The sequence below is a fragment of the Brassica napus genome, unplaced genomic scaffold (genome assembly GCF_020379485.1).
Source record: "Brassica napus cultivar Da-Ae unplaced genomic scaffold, Da-Ae ScsIHWf_750;HRSCAF=1086, whole genome shotgun sequence".
NCBI classification, from domain to species: Eukaryota; Viridiplantae; Streptophyta; class Magnoliopsida; order Brassicales; family Brassicaceae; genus Brassica; species Brassica napus.
The window spans coordinates 68,961-78,168 of record NW_026016800.1 but is presented as its reverse complement, the minus strand read 5'-3'; the positions used below and the strand labels follow the sequence as shown (position 1 = coordinate 78,168).

Genomic DNA, 9,208 nt, shown 5'->3' with positions numbered 1-9,208 from the left:
GTATCGTTTTCTATATATCCTTTTCCCGGCCAATCCAAGTGTAAGGCCTGGGGCCCACATGATTTTCTTGCCGTTTTTTGTTTCGAGCGAAAAAGTGCATCGAGGTTACGGCGTTAAGAAAGCATCAAAAACCACCTTGAAATCCGCTTTCGACCTTTTTTTACGTGCCATAATCTTTCCGCAGCCCGTTTGAGGGTCAAAACGGCTGAATTTGAGCCCGAAAAATTGCGCCCCCTATTCACCGCCCATTATGGTTTCTGGGGCTTTCCGAAATGGTCTATGGGCGACGTAGTTTTCCTCACGGTTCAAAAGTTATGAGGTTTCCAAGTTTAGACTCGTTTTAGGCTAAAAAAAATTAAAAAATAAAAAGGGGTGCAACACGAGGACTTCCCTGGAGGTCCACCCATCCTAGTACTACTCTCTCCCAATCAAACGCTTAACTGCGGAGTTCTGATGGGATCCGGTGCATTAGTGCTGGTATGATCGCACCCGTCAGTACATCACTCTCGTTTCTATATATCCTTTTCCTCGGCCAATCCAAGTGTAAGGCCGTGGGGCCCACATGATTTTCTTCTTGCCGTTTGTTTCGAGCGAAAAGTGCATCGAGGTTAACGGCGTTAAGAAAGCATCAAAAAAAAACCCTGAGAATCCGCTTTCGATCTTTTTTTACGTGCCTATAAACTTTCCGCAGCCCGTTTGAGGGTCCAAAACGGCTGAATTTGAGCCCGAAAAATTGCGCCCCCTATTCAACCGCCCATTTGGTTTCGGGGCTTTCCGAAATGGTGCTATGGGCGACGTAGTTCCTCACGGTTCAAAAGTTATGAGGTTTCCAAGTTTAGACTCGTTTTAAGTAAAAAAAAAATTAAAATAAAAAGGGTGCAAAACACGAGGACTTCCCGGGAGGTCACCCACCTATACTACTACTCTCTCCGCCCAAGCACGCTTAACTGCGGAGTTCTGATGGATCCGGTGCATTAGTGCTGGTATGATCGCACCCGTCAGTACATCACTCTCGTTTCTATATATCCTTTTTCCCGGCCAATCCAAGTGTAAGGCCGTGGGGCCCACATGATTTTCTTTCCGTTTTTTTCGAGCGAAAAAGTGGCATCGAGGTTAACGGCGTTAAGAAAGCATCAAAAACACCTGAGAATCCGATTTCGATCTTTTTTACGGGCCATAACTTTCTGCAGCCCGTTGGAGGGTCAAAACGGCTGAATTTGAGCCCGAAAAATTGCGCCCCCTATTCACCGCCCATTTGGTTTCTGGGGCTTTCCGAAATGGTGCTATGGGCGACGTAGTTCCTCACGGTTCAAAAGTATGAGGTTTCCAAGTTTTTAAACTCGTTTTAGGCTAAAAAAATTAAAAAATAAAAGGGGTGCAACACGAGGACTTCCCGGGAGGTCACCCCCATCCTATACTACTCTCGCCCCAATCACGCTTACTGCGGAGTTCTGATGGGATCCGGTGCATTAGTGCTGGTATGATCGCACCCGTCAGTACATCACTCTCGTTTCTATATATCCTTTTTCCCGGCCAATCCAAGTGTAAGGCCGTGGGGCCCACATGATTTTCTTTGCCGTTTTGTTTCGAGCGAAAAAGTGCATCGAGGTTAACGGCGTTAAGAAAGCATCAAAACACCTTGAGATCCGCTTTCGATCTTTTTACGTGCCATAACTTTCCGCAGCCCGTTTGAGGGTCAAACGGCTGAATTTGAGCCCGAAAAAATTGCGCCCCCTATTCACCGCCCATTATGGTTTCTGGGGCTTTCCGAAATGGTGCTATGGGCGACGTAGTTCCTCACGGTTCAAAAGTTATGAGGTTTCCAAGTTTAGACTCGTTTTAAGGTAAAAAAAAAATTAAAAAATAAAAAGGGGTGCAACACGAGGACTTCCCGGGAGGTCACCCATCCTAGTACTACTCTCGCCCAAGCACGCTTAACTGCGGAGTTCTGATGGGATCCGGTGCATTAGTGCTGGTATGATCGCACCCGTCAGTACATCACTCTCGTTTCTATATATCCTTTTCCCGGCCAATCCAAGTGTAAGGCCGTGGGGCCCACATGATTTTCTTGCCGTTTTGTTTCGAGCGAAAAAGTGCATCGAGGTTAACGGCGTTAAGAAAGCATCAAAAACCCCTTGAAATCCGCTTTCGATCTTTTTTACGGGCCATAACTTTCCGCAGCCCGTTTGAGGGTCAAAACGGCTGAATTTGAGCCCGAAAAATTGCGCCCCCTATTCACCGCCCATTATGGTTTCTGGGGCTTTCCGAAATGGTGCTATGGGCGACGTAGTTCCTCACGGTTCAAAAGTTATGAGGTTTCCAAGTTTAAACTCGTTTTAGGCTAAAAAAAAAAATTAAAAAATAAAAAAAGGGGTGCAACACGAGGACTTCCCGGGAGGTCACCCATCCTAGTACTACTCTCGCCCAAGCACGCTTAACTGCGGAGTTCTGATGGGATCCGGTGCATTAGTGCTGGTATGATCGCACCCGTCAGTACATCACTCTCGTTTCTATATATCCTTTTCCCGGCCAATCCAAGTGTAAGGCCGTGGGCCCCACATTAGTCTTTTTTGGCCGTTTTGTTTCGAGCGAAAAAGTGCATCGAGGTTAATGCGTTAAGAAGCAATCAAAAACCACCTTGAAATCCGCTTTCGATCTTTTTTACGTGCCATAACTTTCCGCAGGCCGTTGAGGGTCAAAAACGGCTGAATTTGAGCCCGAAAAAATTGCGCCCCCTATTCACACACCGCCCATTATGGTTTCTGGGGCTTTCCGAAATGTGCTATGGGCGACGTAGTTCCTCACGGTTCAAAAGTTATGAGGTTTCCAAGTTTAAACTCGTTTTAGGCTAAAAAAAAATTAAAAAATAAAAAAGGGGTGCAACACGAGGACTTCCCGGAGGTCACCCATCCTAGTACTACTCTCGCCCAAGCACGCTTGACTGCGGAGTTCTGATGGGATCCGGTTCATTAGTGCTGGTATGATCGCACCCGTCAGTACATCACTCTCTCGTTTCTATATACCTTTTCCCGGCCAATCCAAGTGTAAGGCCGTGGGCCCACATGATTTTCTTGCCGTTTTGTTTCGAGCGAAAAAGTGCATCGAGGTTAACGGCGTTAAGAAGCTCAAAAACACCTTGAAATCCGCTTTCGACCTTTTTTACGTGCCATAACTTTCCGCAGCCCGTTTGAGGGTCAAAACGGCTGAATTTGAGCCCGAAAATTGCGCCCCCCTATTCACCGCCCATTATGGTTTCTGGGGCTTTCCGAAATGGTGCTATGGGCGACGTATTTCCTCACGGTTCAAAAGTTATGAGGTTTCCTCCAAGTTTAAACTCGTTTTAGGCTAAAAAAAATTAAAAAATAAAAAGGGTGCAACACGAGGACTTCCCGGGAGGTCACCCATCCTAGTACTACTCTCTCCCATCACGCTTAACTGCGGAGTTCTGATGGGATCCGTGCATGTGCTGGTATGATCGCACCCGTCAGTACATCACTCTCGTTTCTATATATCCTTTCCCGGCCAATCCAAGTGTAAGGCCGTGGGGCCCACATGATTTTCTGCCGTTTTTTTTCGAGCGAAAAGTGCATCGAGGTTAACGGCGTTAAGAAGCATCAAAAACCACCTTGAAAATCCGCTTTCGATCTTTTTACGTGCCATAACTTTCCGCAGCCCGTTTGAGGGTCAAAACGGCTGAATTTGAGCCCGAAAAATTGCGCCCCCTATTCACCGCCCATTATGGTTTCTGGGCTTTCCGAAATGGTGCTATGGGCGACGTAGTTCCTCACGGTTCAAAAGTTATGAGGTTTCCAAGTTTAAACTCGTTTTAGGCTAAAAAAAATTAAAAATAAAAAGGGGTGCTGCAACACGAGGACTTCCCGGGAGGTCACCCATCCTAGTACTACTCTCGCCCAAGCACGCTTGACTGCGGAGTTCTGATGGGATCCGGTGCATTAGTGCTGGTATGATCGCACCCGTCAGTACATCACTCTCGTTTCTATATATCCTTTTTCCCGGCCAATCCAAGTGTAAGGCCGTGGGCCCACATGATTTTCTTGCCGTTTGTTTCGAGCGAAAAAGTGCATCGAGGTTAACGGCGTTAAGAAAGCATCAAAAACACCCCTTGAGAATCCGCTTTCGATCTTTTTTACGTGCCATAACTTTCCGCAGCCCGTTTGAGGGTCAAAACGGCTGAATTTGAGCCCGAAAAATTGCGCCCCCCTATTCACCGCCCATTATGGTTTCTGGGGCTTTCCGAAATGGTGCTATGGGCGACGTAGTTCCTCACGGTTCAAAAGTTATGAGGTTTCCAAGTTTAAACTCGTTTTAGGCTAAAAAAAAAATTAAAAAATAAAAAGGGGTGCAACACGAGGACTTCCCGGGAGGTCACCCATCCTAGTACTACTCTCGCCCAAGCACGCTTAACTGCGGAGTTCTGATGGGATCCGTGCATTAGTGCTGGTATGATCGCACCCTTCAGTACATCACTCTAGTTTCTATATATCCTTTCCCGGCCAATCCAAGTGTAAGGCCGTGGGGCCCACATGATTTTCTTGCCGTTTTTTTCGAGCGAAAAAGTGCATCGAGGTTAACGGCGTTAAGAAGCATCAAAAACACCTTGAGAATCCGCTTTCGATCTTTTTTTACGTCCATAACTTTCCGCAGCCCGTTTGAGGGTCAAAAGGCTGAATTTGAGCCCGAAAAATGCGCCCCCTATCACCATTCACCGCCACATTATGGTTTCTGGGGCTTTCCGAAATGGTGCTATGGGCGACGTAGTTCCTCACGGTTCAAAAGTTATGAGTTTCCAAGTTTAGACTCGTTTTAGGCTAAAAAAAAAATAAAAAATAAAAAGGGGTGCAACACGAGGACTTCCCGGGAGGTCACCCATCCTAGTACTACTCTCGCCCAGCACGCTTAACTGCGGAGTTCTGATGGGATCCGGTGATTTAGTGCTGGTATGATCGCACCCGTCAGTACATCACTCTCGTTTCTATATATCCTTTTCCCGGCCAATCCAAGTGTAAGGCCGTGGGGCCCACATGATTTTCTTGCCGTTTTGTTTCGAGCGAAAAAGTGCATCGAGGTTAATGCGTTAAGAAAGCATCAAAAACACCTGAGAATCCGCTTTCGATCTTTTTTACGTGCCATAACTTTCCGCAGCCCTTTGAGGGTCAAAACGGCTGAATTTGAGCCCGAAAAATTGCGCCCCCTATTCACCGCCCTTTATGGTTTCTGGGGCTTTCCAAAATGGTGCTATGGGCGACGTAGTTCCTCACGGTCAAAAGTTATGAGGTTTCCAAGTTTAAACTCGTTTGAGGCTAAAAAAAAATAAAAAAATAAAAAGGGGTGCAACACGAGGACTTCCCGGGAGGTCACCCATCCTAGTACTACTCTCGCCCAAGCACGCTTAACTGCGGAGTTCTGATGGGATCCGTGCATTAGTGCTGGTATGATCGCACCCGTCAGTACATCACTCTCGGTTCTAATATCCTTTTTTCCCGGCCAATCCAAGTGTAAGGCCGTGGGCCCACATGATTTCTTGCCGTTTTGTTTCGAGCGAAAAAGTGCATCGAGGTTAACGGCGTTAAGAAAGCATCAAAAACACCTTGAGAATCCGCTTTCGATCTTTTTTACGTGCCATAACTTTCCGCAGCCCGTTTGAGGTCAAAACGGCTGAATTTGAGCCCGAAAATTGCGCCCCCTATTCACCGCCCATTATGGTTTCTGGGCTTCCGAAATGGTGCTATGGGCGACGTAGTTCCTCACGGTTCAAAAGTTATGAGGTTTCCAAGTTTAAAACTCGTTTTGGCTAAAAAAAATTAAAAATAAAAAGGGGTTGCAACACGAGGACTTCCCGGGAGGTCACCCATCCTAGTACTACTCTCGCCCAAGCACGCTTAACTGCGGAGTTCTGATGGGATCCGGTGCATTAGTGCTGGTATGATCGCACCCGTCAGTACATCACTCTCGTTTCCATATATCCTTTTCCCGGCCAATCCAAGTGTAAGGCCGTGGGGCCCACATGATTTTCTTGCCGTTTTGTTTCGAGCGAAAAAGTGCATCGAGGTTAACGGCGTTAAGAAAGCATCAAAAACAACCTTGAGAATCCGCTTTCGATCTTTTTACGTGCCATAACTTTCCGCAGCCCGTTTGAGGGTCAAAACGGCTGAATTTGAGCCCGAAAAATTGCGCCCCCTATTCACCGCCCTTATGGTTTCTGGGCTTTCCGAAATGGTGCTATGGGCGACGTAGTTCCTCACGGTTCAAAAGTTATGAGGTTTCCAAGTTTAACTCGTTTTAGGCTAAAAAAAAATTAAAAAATAAAAAGGGGTGCAACACACGAGGACTTCCCGGGAGGTCACCCATCCTAGTACTACTCTCGCCCAAGCACGCTTACTGCGGAGTTCTGATGGGATCCGGTGCATTAGTGCTGGTATGATCGCACCCGTCAGTACATCACTCTGTTTCTATATATCCTTTCCCGGCCAATCCAAGTGTAAGGCCGTGGGGCCCACATGATTTTCTTGCCGTTTGTTTCGAGCGAAAAGTGCATCGAGGTTAACGGCGTTAAGAAAGCATCAAAACACCTTGAGAATCCGCTTTCTCGACTTTTTTACGTGCCATAACTTTCCGCAGCCCGTTTGAGGGTCAAAACGGCTGAATTTGAGCCCGAAAAATTGCGCCCCCTATTCCCGCCATTATGGTTTCTGGGGCTTTCCGAAATGGTGCTATGGGCGACGTAGTTCCTCACGGTTCAAAAGTTATGAGGTTTCCAAGTTTAAACTCGTTTTAGGCTAAAAAAAATTAAAAAATAAAAAGGGGTGCAACACGAGGACTTCCCGGGAGGTCACCCATCCTAGTACTACTCTCGCCCAAGCACGCTTAACTGCGGAGTTCTGATGGGATCCGGTGCATTAGTGCTGGTATGATCGCACCCGTCAGTACATCACTCTCGTTTCTATATATCCTTTTCCCGGCCAATCCAAGTGTAAGGCCGTGGGGCCCACATGATTTTCTTGCCGTTTTGTTTCGAGCGAAAAGTGCATCGAGGTTAACGGCGTTAAGAAAGCATCAAAAACACCTTGAGAATCCGCTTTCGATCTTTTTTACGTGCCATAACTTTCCGCAGCCCGTTTGAGGGTCAAAAAGGCTGAATTTGAGCCCGAAAAATTGCCCCCCTATTCACCGCCCATATGGTTTCTGGGCTTTCCGAAATGGTGCTATGGGCGACGTAGTTCCTCACGGTTCAAAAGTTATGAGGTTTCCAAGTTTAAACTCGTTTTAGGCTAAAAAAAAATAAAAAATAAAAGGGGTGCAACACGAGGACTTCCCGGGAGGTCACCCATCCTAGTACTACTCTCGCCCAAGCACGCTTAACTGCGGAGTTCTGATGGGATCCGTGCATTAGTGCTGGTATGATCGCACCCGTCAGTACATCACTCTCGTTTCTATATATATCCTTTTCCCGGCCAATCCAAGTGTAAGGCCGTGGGGCCCACATGATTTTCTTGCCGTTTTTTTCGAGCGAAAAAGTGCATCGAGGTTAACGGCGTTAAGAAAGCATCAAAAACAACCTTGAGAATCCGCTTTCGATCTTTTTTACGTGCCATAACTTTCCGCAGCCCGTTTGAGGGTCAAAACGGCTGAATTTGAGCCCGAAAAATTGCGCCCCCCTATTCACCGCCCATTATGGTTTCTGGGCTTTCCGAAATGGTGCTATGGGCGACGTAGTTCCTCACGGTTCAAAAGTTATGAGGTTTCCAAGTTTAAACTCGTTTTAGGCTAAAAAAAATTAAAAAATAAAAAGGGGTGCAACACGAGGACTTCCCGGGAGGTCACCCATCCTAGTACTACTCTCGCCCAAGCACGCTTAACTGCGGAGTTCTGATGGGATCCGGTGCATTAGTGCTGGTATGATCGCACCCGTCAGTACATCACTCTCGTTTCTATATATCCTTTTCCCGGCCAATCCAAGTGTAAGGCCGTGGGGCCCACATGATTTTCTTGCCGTTTTTTTCGAGCGAAAAAGTGCATCGAGGTTAACGGCGTTAAGAAGCATCAAAAACACCTTGAGAATCCGCTTTCGATCTTTTTACGTGCCATAACTTTCCGCAGCCCGTTTGAGGGTCAAAAAGGCTGAATTTGAGCCCGAAAAATTGCGCCCCCTATTCACCGCCCATTATGGTTTCTGGGGCTTTCCGAAATGGTGCTATGGGCGACGTAGTTCCTCACGGTTCAAAAGTTATGAGGTTTCCAAGTTTAAACTCGTTTTAGGCTAAAAAAAAATTAAAAAATAAAAAAGGGGTGCAACACGAGGACTTCCCGGGAGGTCACCCATCCTAGTACTACTCTCGCCCAAGCACGCTTAACTGCGGAGTTCTGATGGGATCCGGTGCATTAGTGCTGGTATGATCGCACCCGTCAGTACATCACTCTCGTTTCTATATCCTTTTCCTTTCCCGCCAATCCAAGTGTAAGGCCGTGGGGCCCACATGATTTTCTCTTGCCTTTTTGTTTCGAGCGAAAAAGTGCATCGAGGTTAACGGCGTTAAGAAAGCATCAAAAACACCTTGAGAATCCGCTTCGATCTTTTTTTACGTGCCATAACTTTCCGCAGCCCGTTTGAGGGTCAAAACGGCTGAATTTGAGCCCGAAAATTGCGCCCCCTATTCACCGCCCCTTATGGTTTCTGGGGCTTTCCGAAATGGTGCTATGGGCGACGTAGTTCCTCACGGTTCAAAAGTTATGAGGTTTCCAAGTTTAAACTCGTTTTAGGCTAAAAAAAAATTAAAAAATAAAAAGGGGTGCAACACACGAGGACTTCCCGGGAGGTCACCCATCCTAGTACTACTCTCGCCCAAGCACGCTTAACTGCGGAGTTCTGATGGGATCCGGTGCATTAGTGCTGGTATGATCGCACCCGTCAGTACATCACTCTCGTTTCTATATATCCTTTTCCCGGCCAATCCAAGTGTAAGGCCGTGGGGCCCACATGATTTTCTTGCCGTTTTGTTTCGAGCGAAAAAGTGCATCGAGGTTAACGGCGTTAAGAAAGCATCAAAACACCTTGAGAATCCGCTTTCGATCTTTTTTACGTGCCATAACTTTCCGCAGCCCGTTTGAGGGTCAAAACGGCTGAATTTGAGCCCGAAAAATTGCGCCCCCTATTCACCGCCCATTATGGTTTCTGGGGCTTTCCGAAATG

At 47.0% G+C, this 9,208-nt stretch overlaps 14 non-coding genes and 4 pseudogenes across 14 annotated transcripts; all 18 read right to left on the bottom strand.

The window, feature by feature from the left end:
- Positions 1 to 369: 369 nt before the first annotated feature.
- Positions 370 to 491, bottom strand: LOC125605444 (annotated as a pseudogene).
- A 382-nt stretch (positions 492 to 873) lies between these two features.
- On the bottom strand, positions 874 to 997 carry LOC125605446 (annotated as a pseudogene).
- A 375-nt stretch (positions 998 to 1,372) lies between these two features.
- Positions 1,373 to 1,492, bottom strand: LOC125605447 (annotated as a pseudogene).
- A 378-nt stretch (positions 1,493 to 1,870) lies between these two features.
- On the bottom strand, positions 1,871 to 1,989 carry LOC125605412. The gene has a single exon (XR_007336899.1). It is a non-coding gene; the product is annotated as a 5S ribosomal RNA (ribosomal RNA).
- A 381-nt stretch (positions 1,990 to 2,370) lies between these two features.
- LOC125605411 lies at positions 2,371 to 2,489 on the bottom strand. Its single transcript, XR_007336898.1, has one exon. It is a non-coding gene; the product is annotated as a 5S ribosomal RNA (ribosomal RNA).
- A 385-nt stretch (positions 2,490 to 2,874) lies between these two features.
- LOC125605440 lies at positions 2,875 to 2,992 on the bottom strand. The gene has a single exon (XR_007336927.1). It is a non-coding gene; the product is annotated as a 5S ribosomal RNA (ribosomal RNA).
- Positions 2,993 to 3,368: 376 nt separating this feature from the next.
- On the bottom strand, positions 3,369 to 3,483 carry LOC125605445 (annotated as a pseudogene).
- A 374-nt stretch (positions 3,484 to 3,857) lies between these two features.
- On the bottom strand, positions 3,858 to 3,976 carry LOC125605438. Its single transcript, XR_007336925.1, has one exon. It is a non-coding gene; the product is annotated as a 5S ribosomal RNA (ribosomal RNA).
- A 381-nt stretch (positions 3,977 to 4,357) lies between these two features.
- LOC125605432 lies at positions 4,358 to 4,475 on the bottom strand. The gene has a single exon (XR_007336919.1). It is a non-coding gene; the product is annotated as a 5S ribosomal RNA (ribosomal RNA).
- A 379-nt stretch (positions 4,476 to 4,854) lies between these two features.
- LOC125605437 lies at positions 4,855 to 4,972 on the bottom strand. Its single transcript, XR_007336924.1, has one exon. It is a non-coding gene; the product is annotated as a 5S ribosomal RNA (ribosomal RNA).
- Positions 4,973 to 5,346: 374 nt separating this feature from the next.
- LOC125605431 lies at positions 5,347 to 5,464 on the bottom strand. The gene has a single exon (XR_007336918.1). It is a non-coding gene; the product is annotated as a 5S ribosomal RNA (ribosomal RNA).
- A 372-nt stretch (positions 5,465 to 5,836) lies between these two features.
- On the bottom strand, positions 5,837 to 5,955 carry LOC125605418. The gene has a single exon (XR_007336905.1). It is a non-coding gene; the product is annotated as a 5S ribosomal RNA (ribosomal RNA).
- Positions 5,956 to 6,330: 375 nt separating this feature from the next.
- On the bottom strand, positions 6,331 to 6,450 carry LOC125605439. Its single transcript, XR_007336926.1, has one exon. It is a non-coding gene; the product is annotated as a 5S ribosomal RNA (ribosomal RNA).
- A 371-nt stretch (positions 6,451 to 6,821) lies between these two features.
- On the bottom strand, positions 6,822 to 6,940 carry LOC125605410. Its single transcript, XR_007336897.1, has one exon. It is a non-coding gene; the product is annotated as a 5S ribosomal RNA (ribosomal RNA).
- A 372-nt stretch (positions 6,941 to 7,312) lies between these two features.
- LOC125605430 lies at positions 7,313 to 7,430 on the bottom strand. The gene has a single exon (XR_007336917.1). It is a non-coding gene; the product is annotated as a 5S ribosomal RNA (ribosomal RNA).
- A 379-nt stretch (positions 7,431 to 7,809) lies between these two features.
- LOC125605409 lies at positions 7,810 to 7,928 on the bottom strand. Its single transcript, XR_007336896.1, has one exon. It is a non-coding gene; the product is annotated as a 5S ribosomal RNA (ribosomal RNA).
- A 376-nt stretch (positions 7,929 to 8,304) lies between these two features.
- LOC125605408 lies at positions 8,305 to 8,423 on the bottom strand. Its single transcript, XR_007336895.1, has one exon. It is a non-coding gene; the product is annotated as a 5S ribosomal RNA (ribosomal RNA).
- Positions 8,424 to 8,804: 381 nt separating this feature from the next.
- Positions 8,805 to 8,925, bottom strand: LOC125605419. Its single transcript, XR_007336906.1, has one exon. It is a non-coding gene; the product is annotated as a 5S ribosomal RNA (ribosomal RNA).
- Between the last annotated feature and the right edge of the window lie 283 nt (positions 8,926 to 9,208).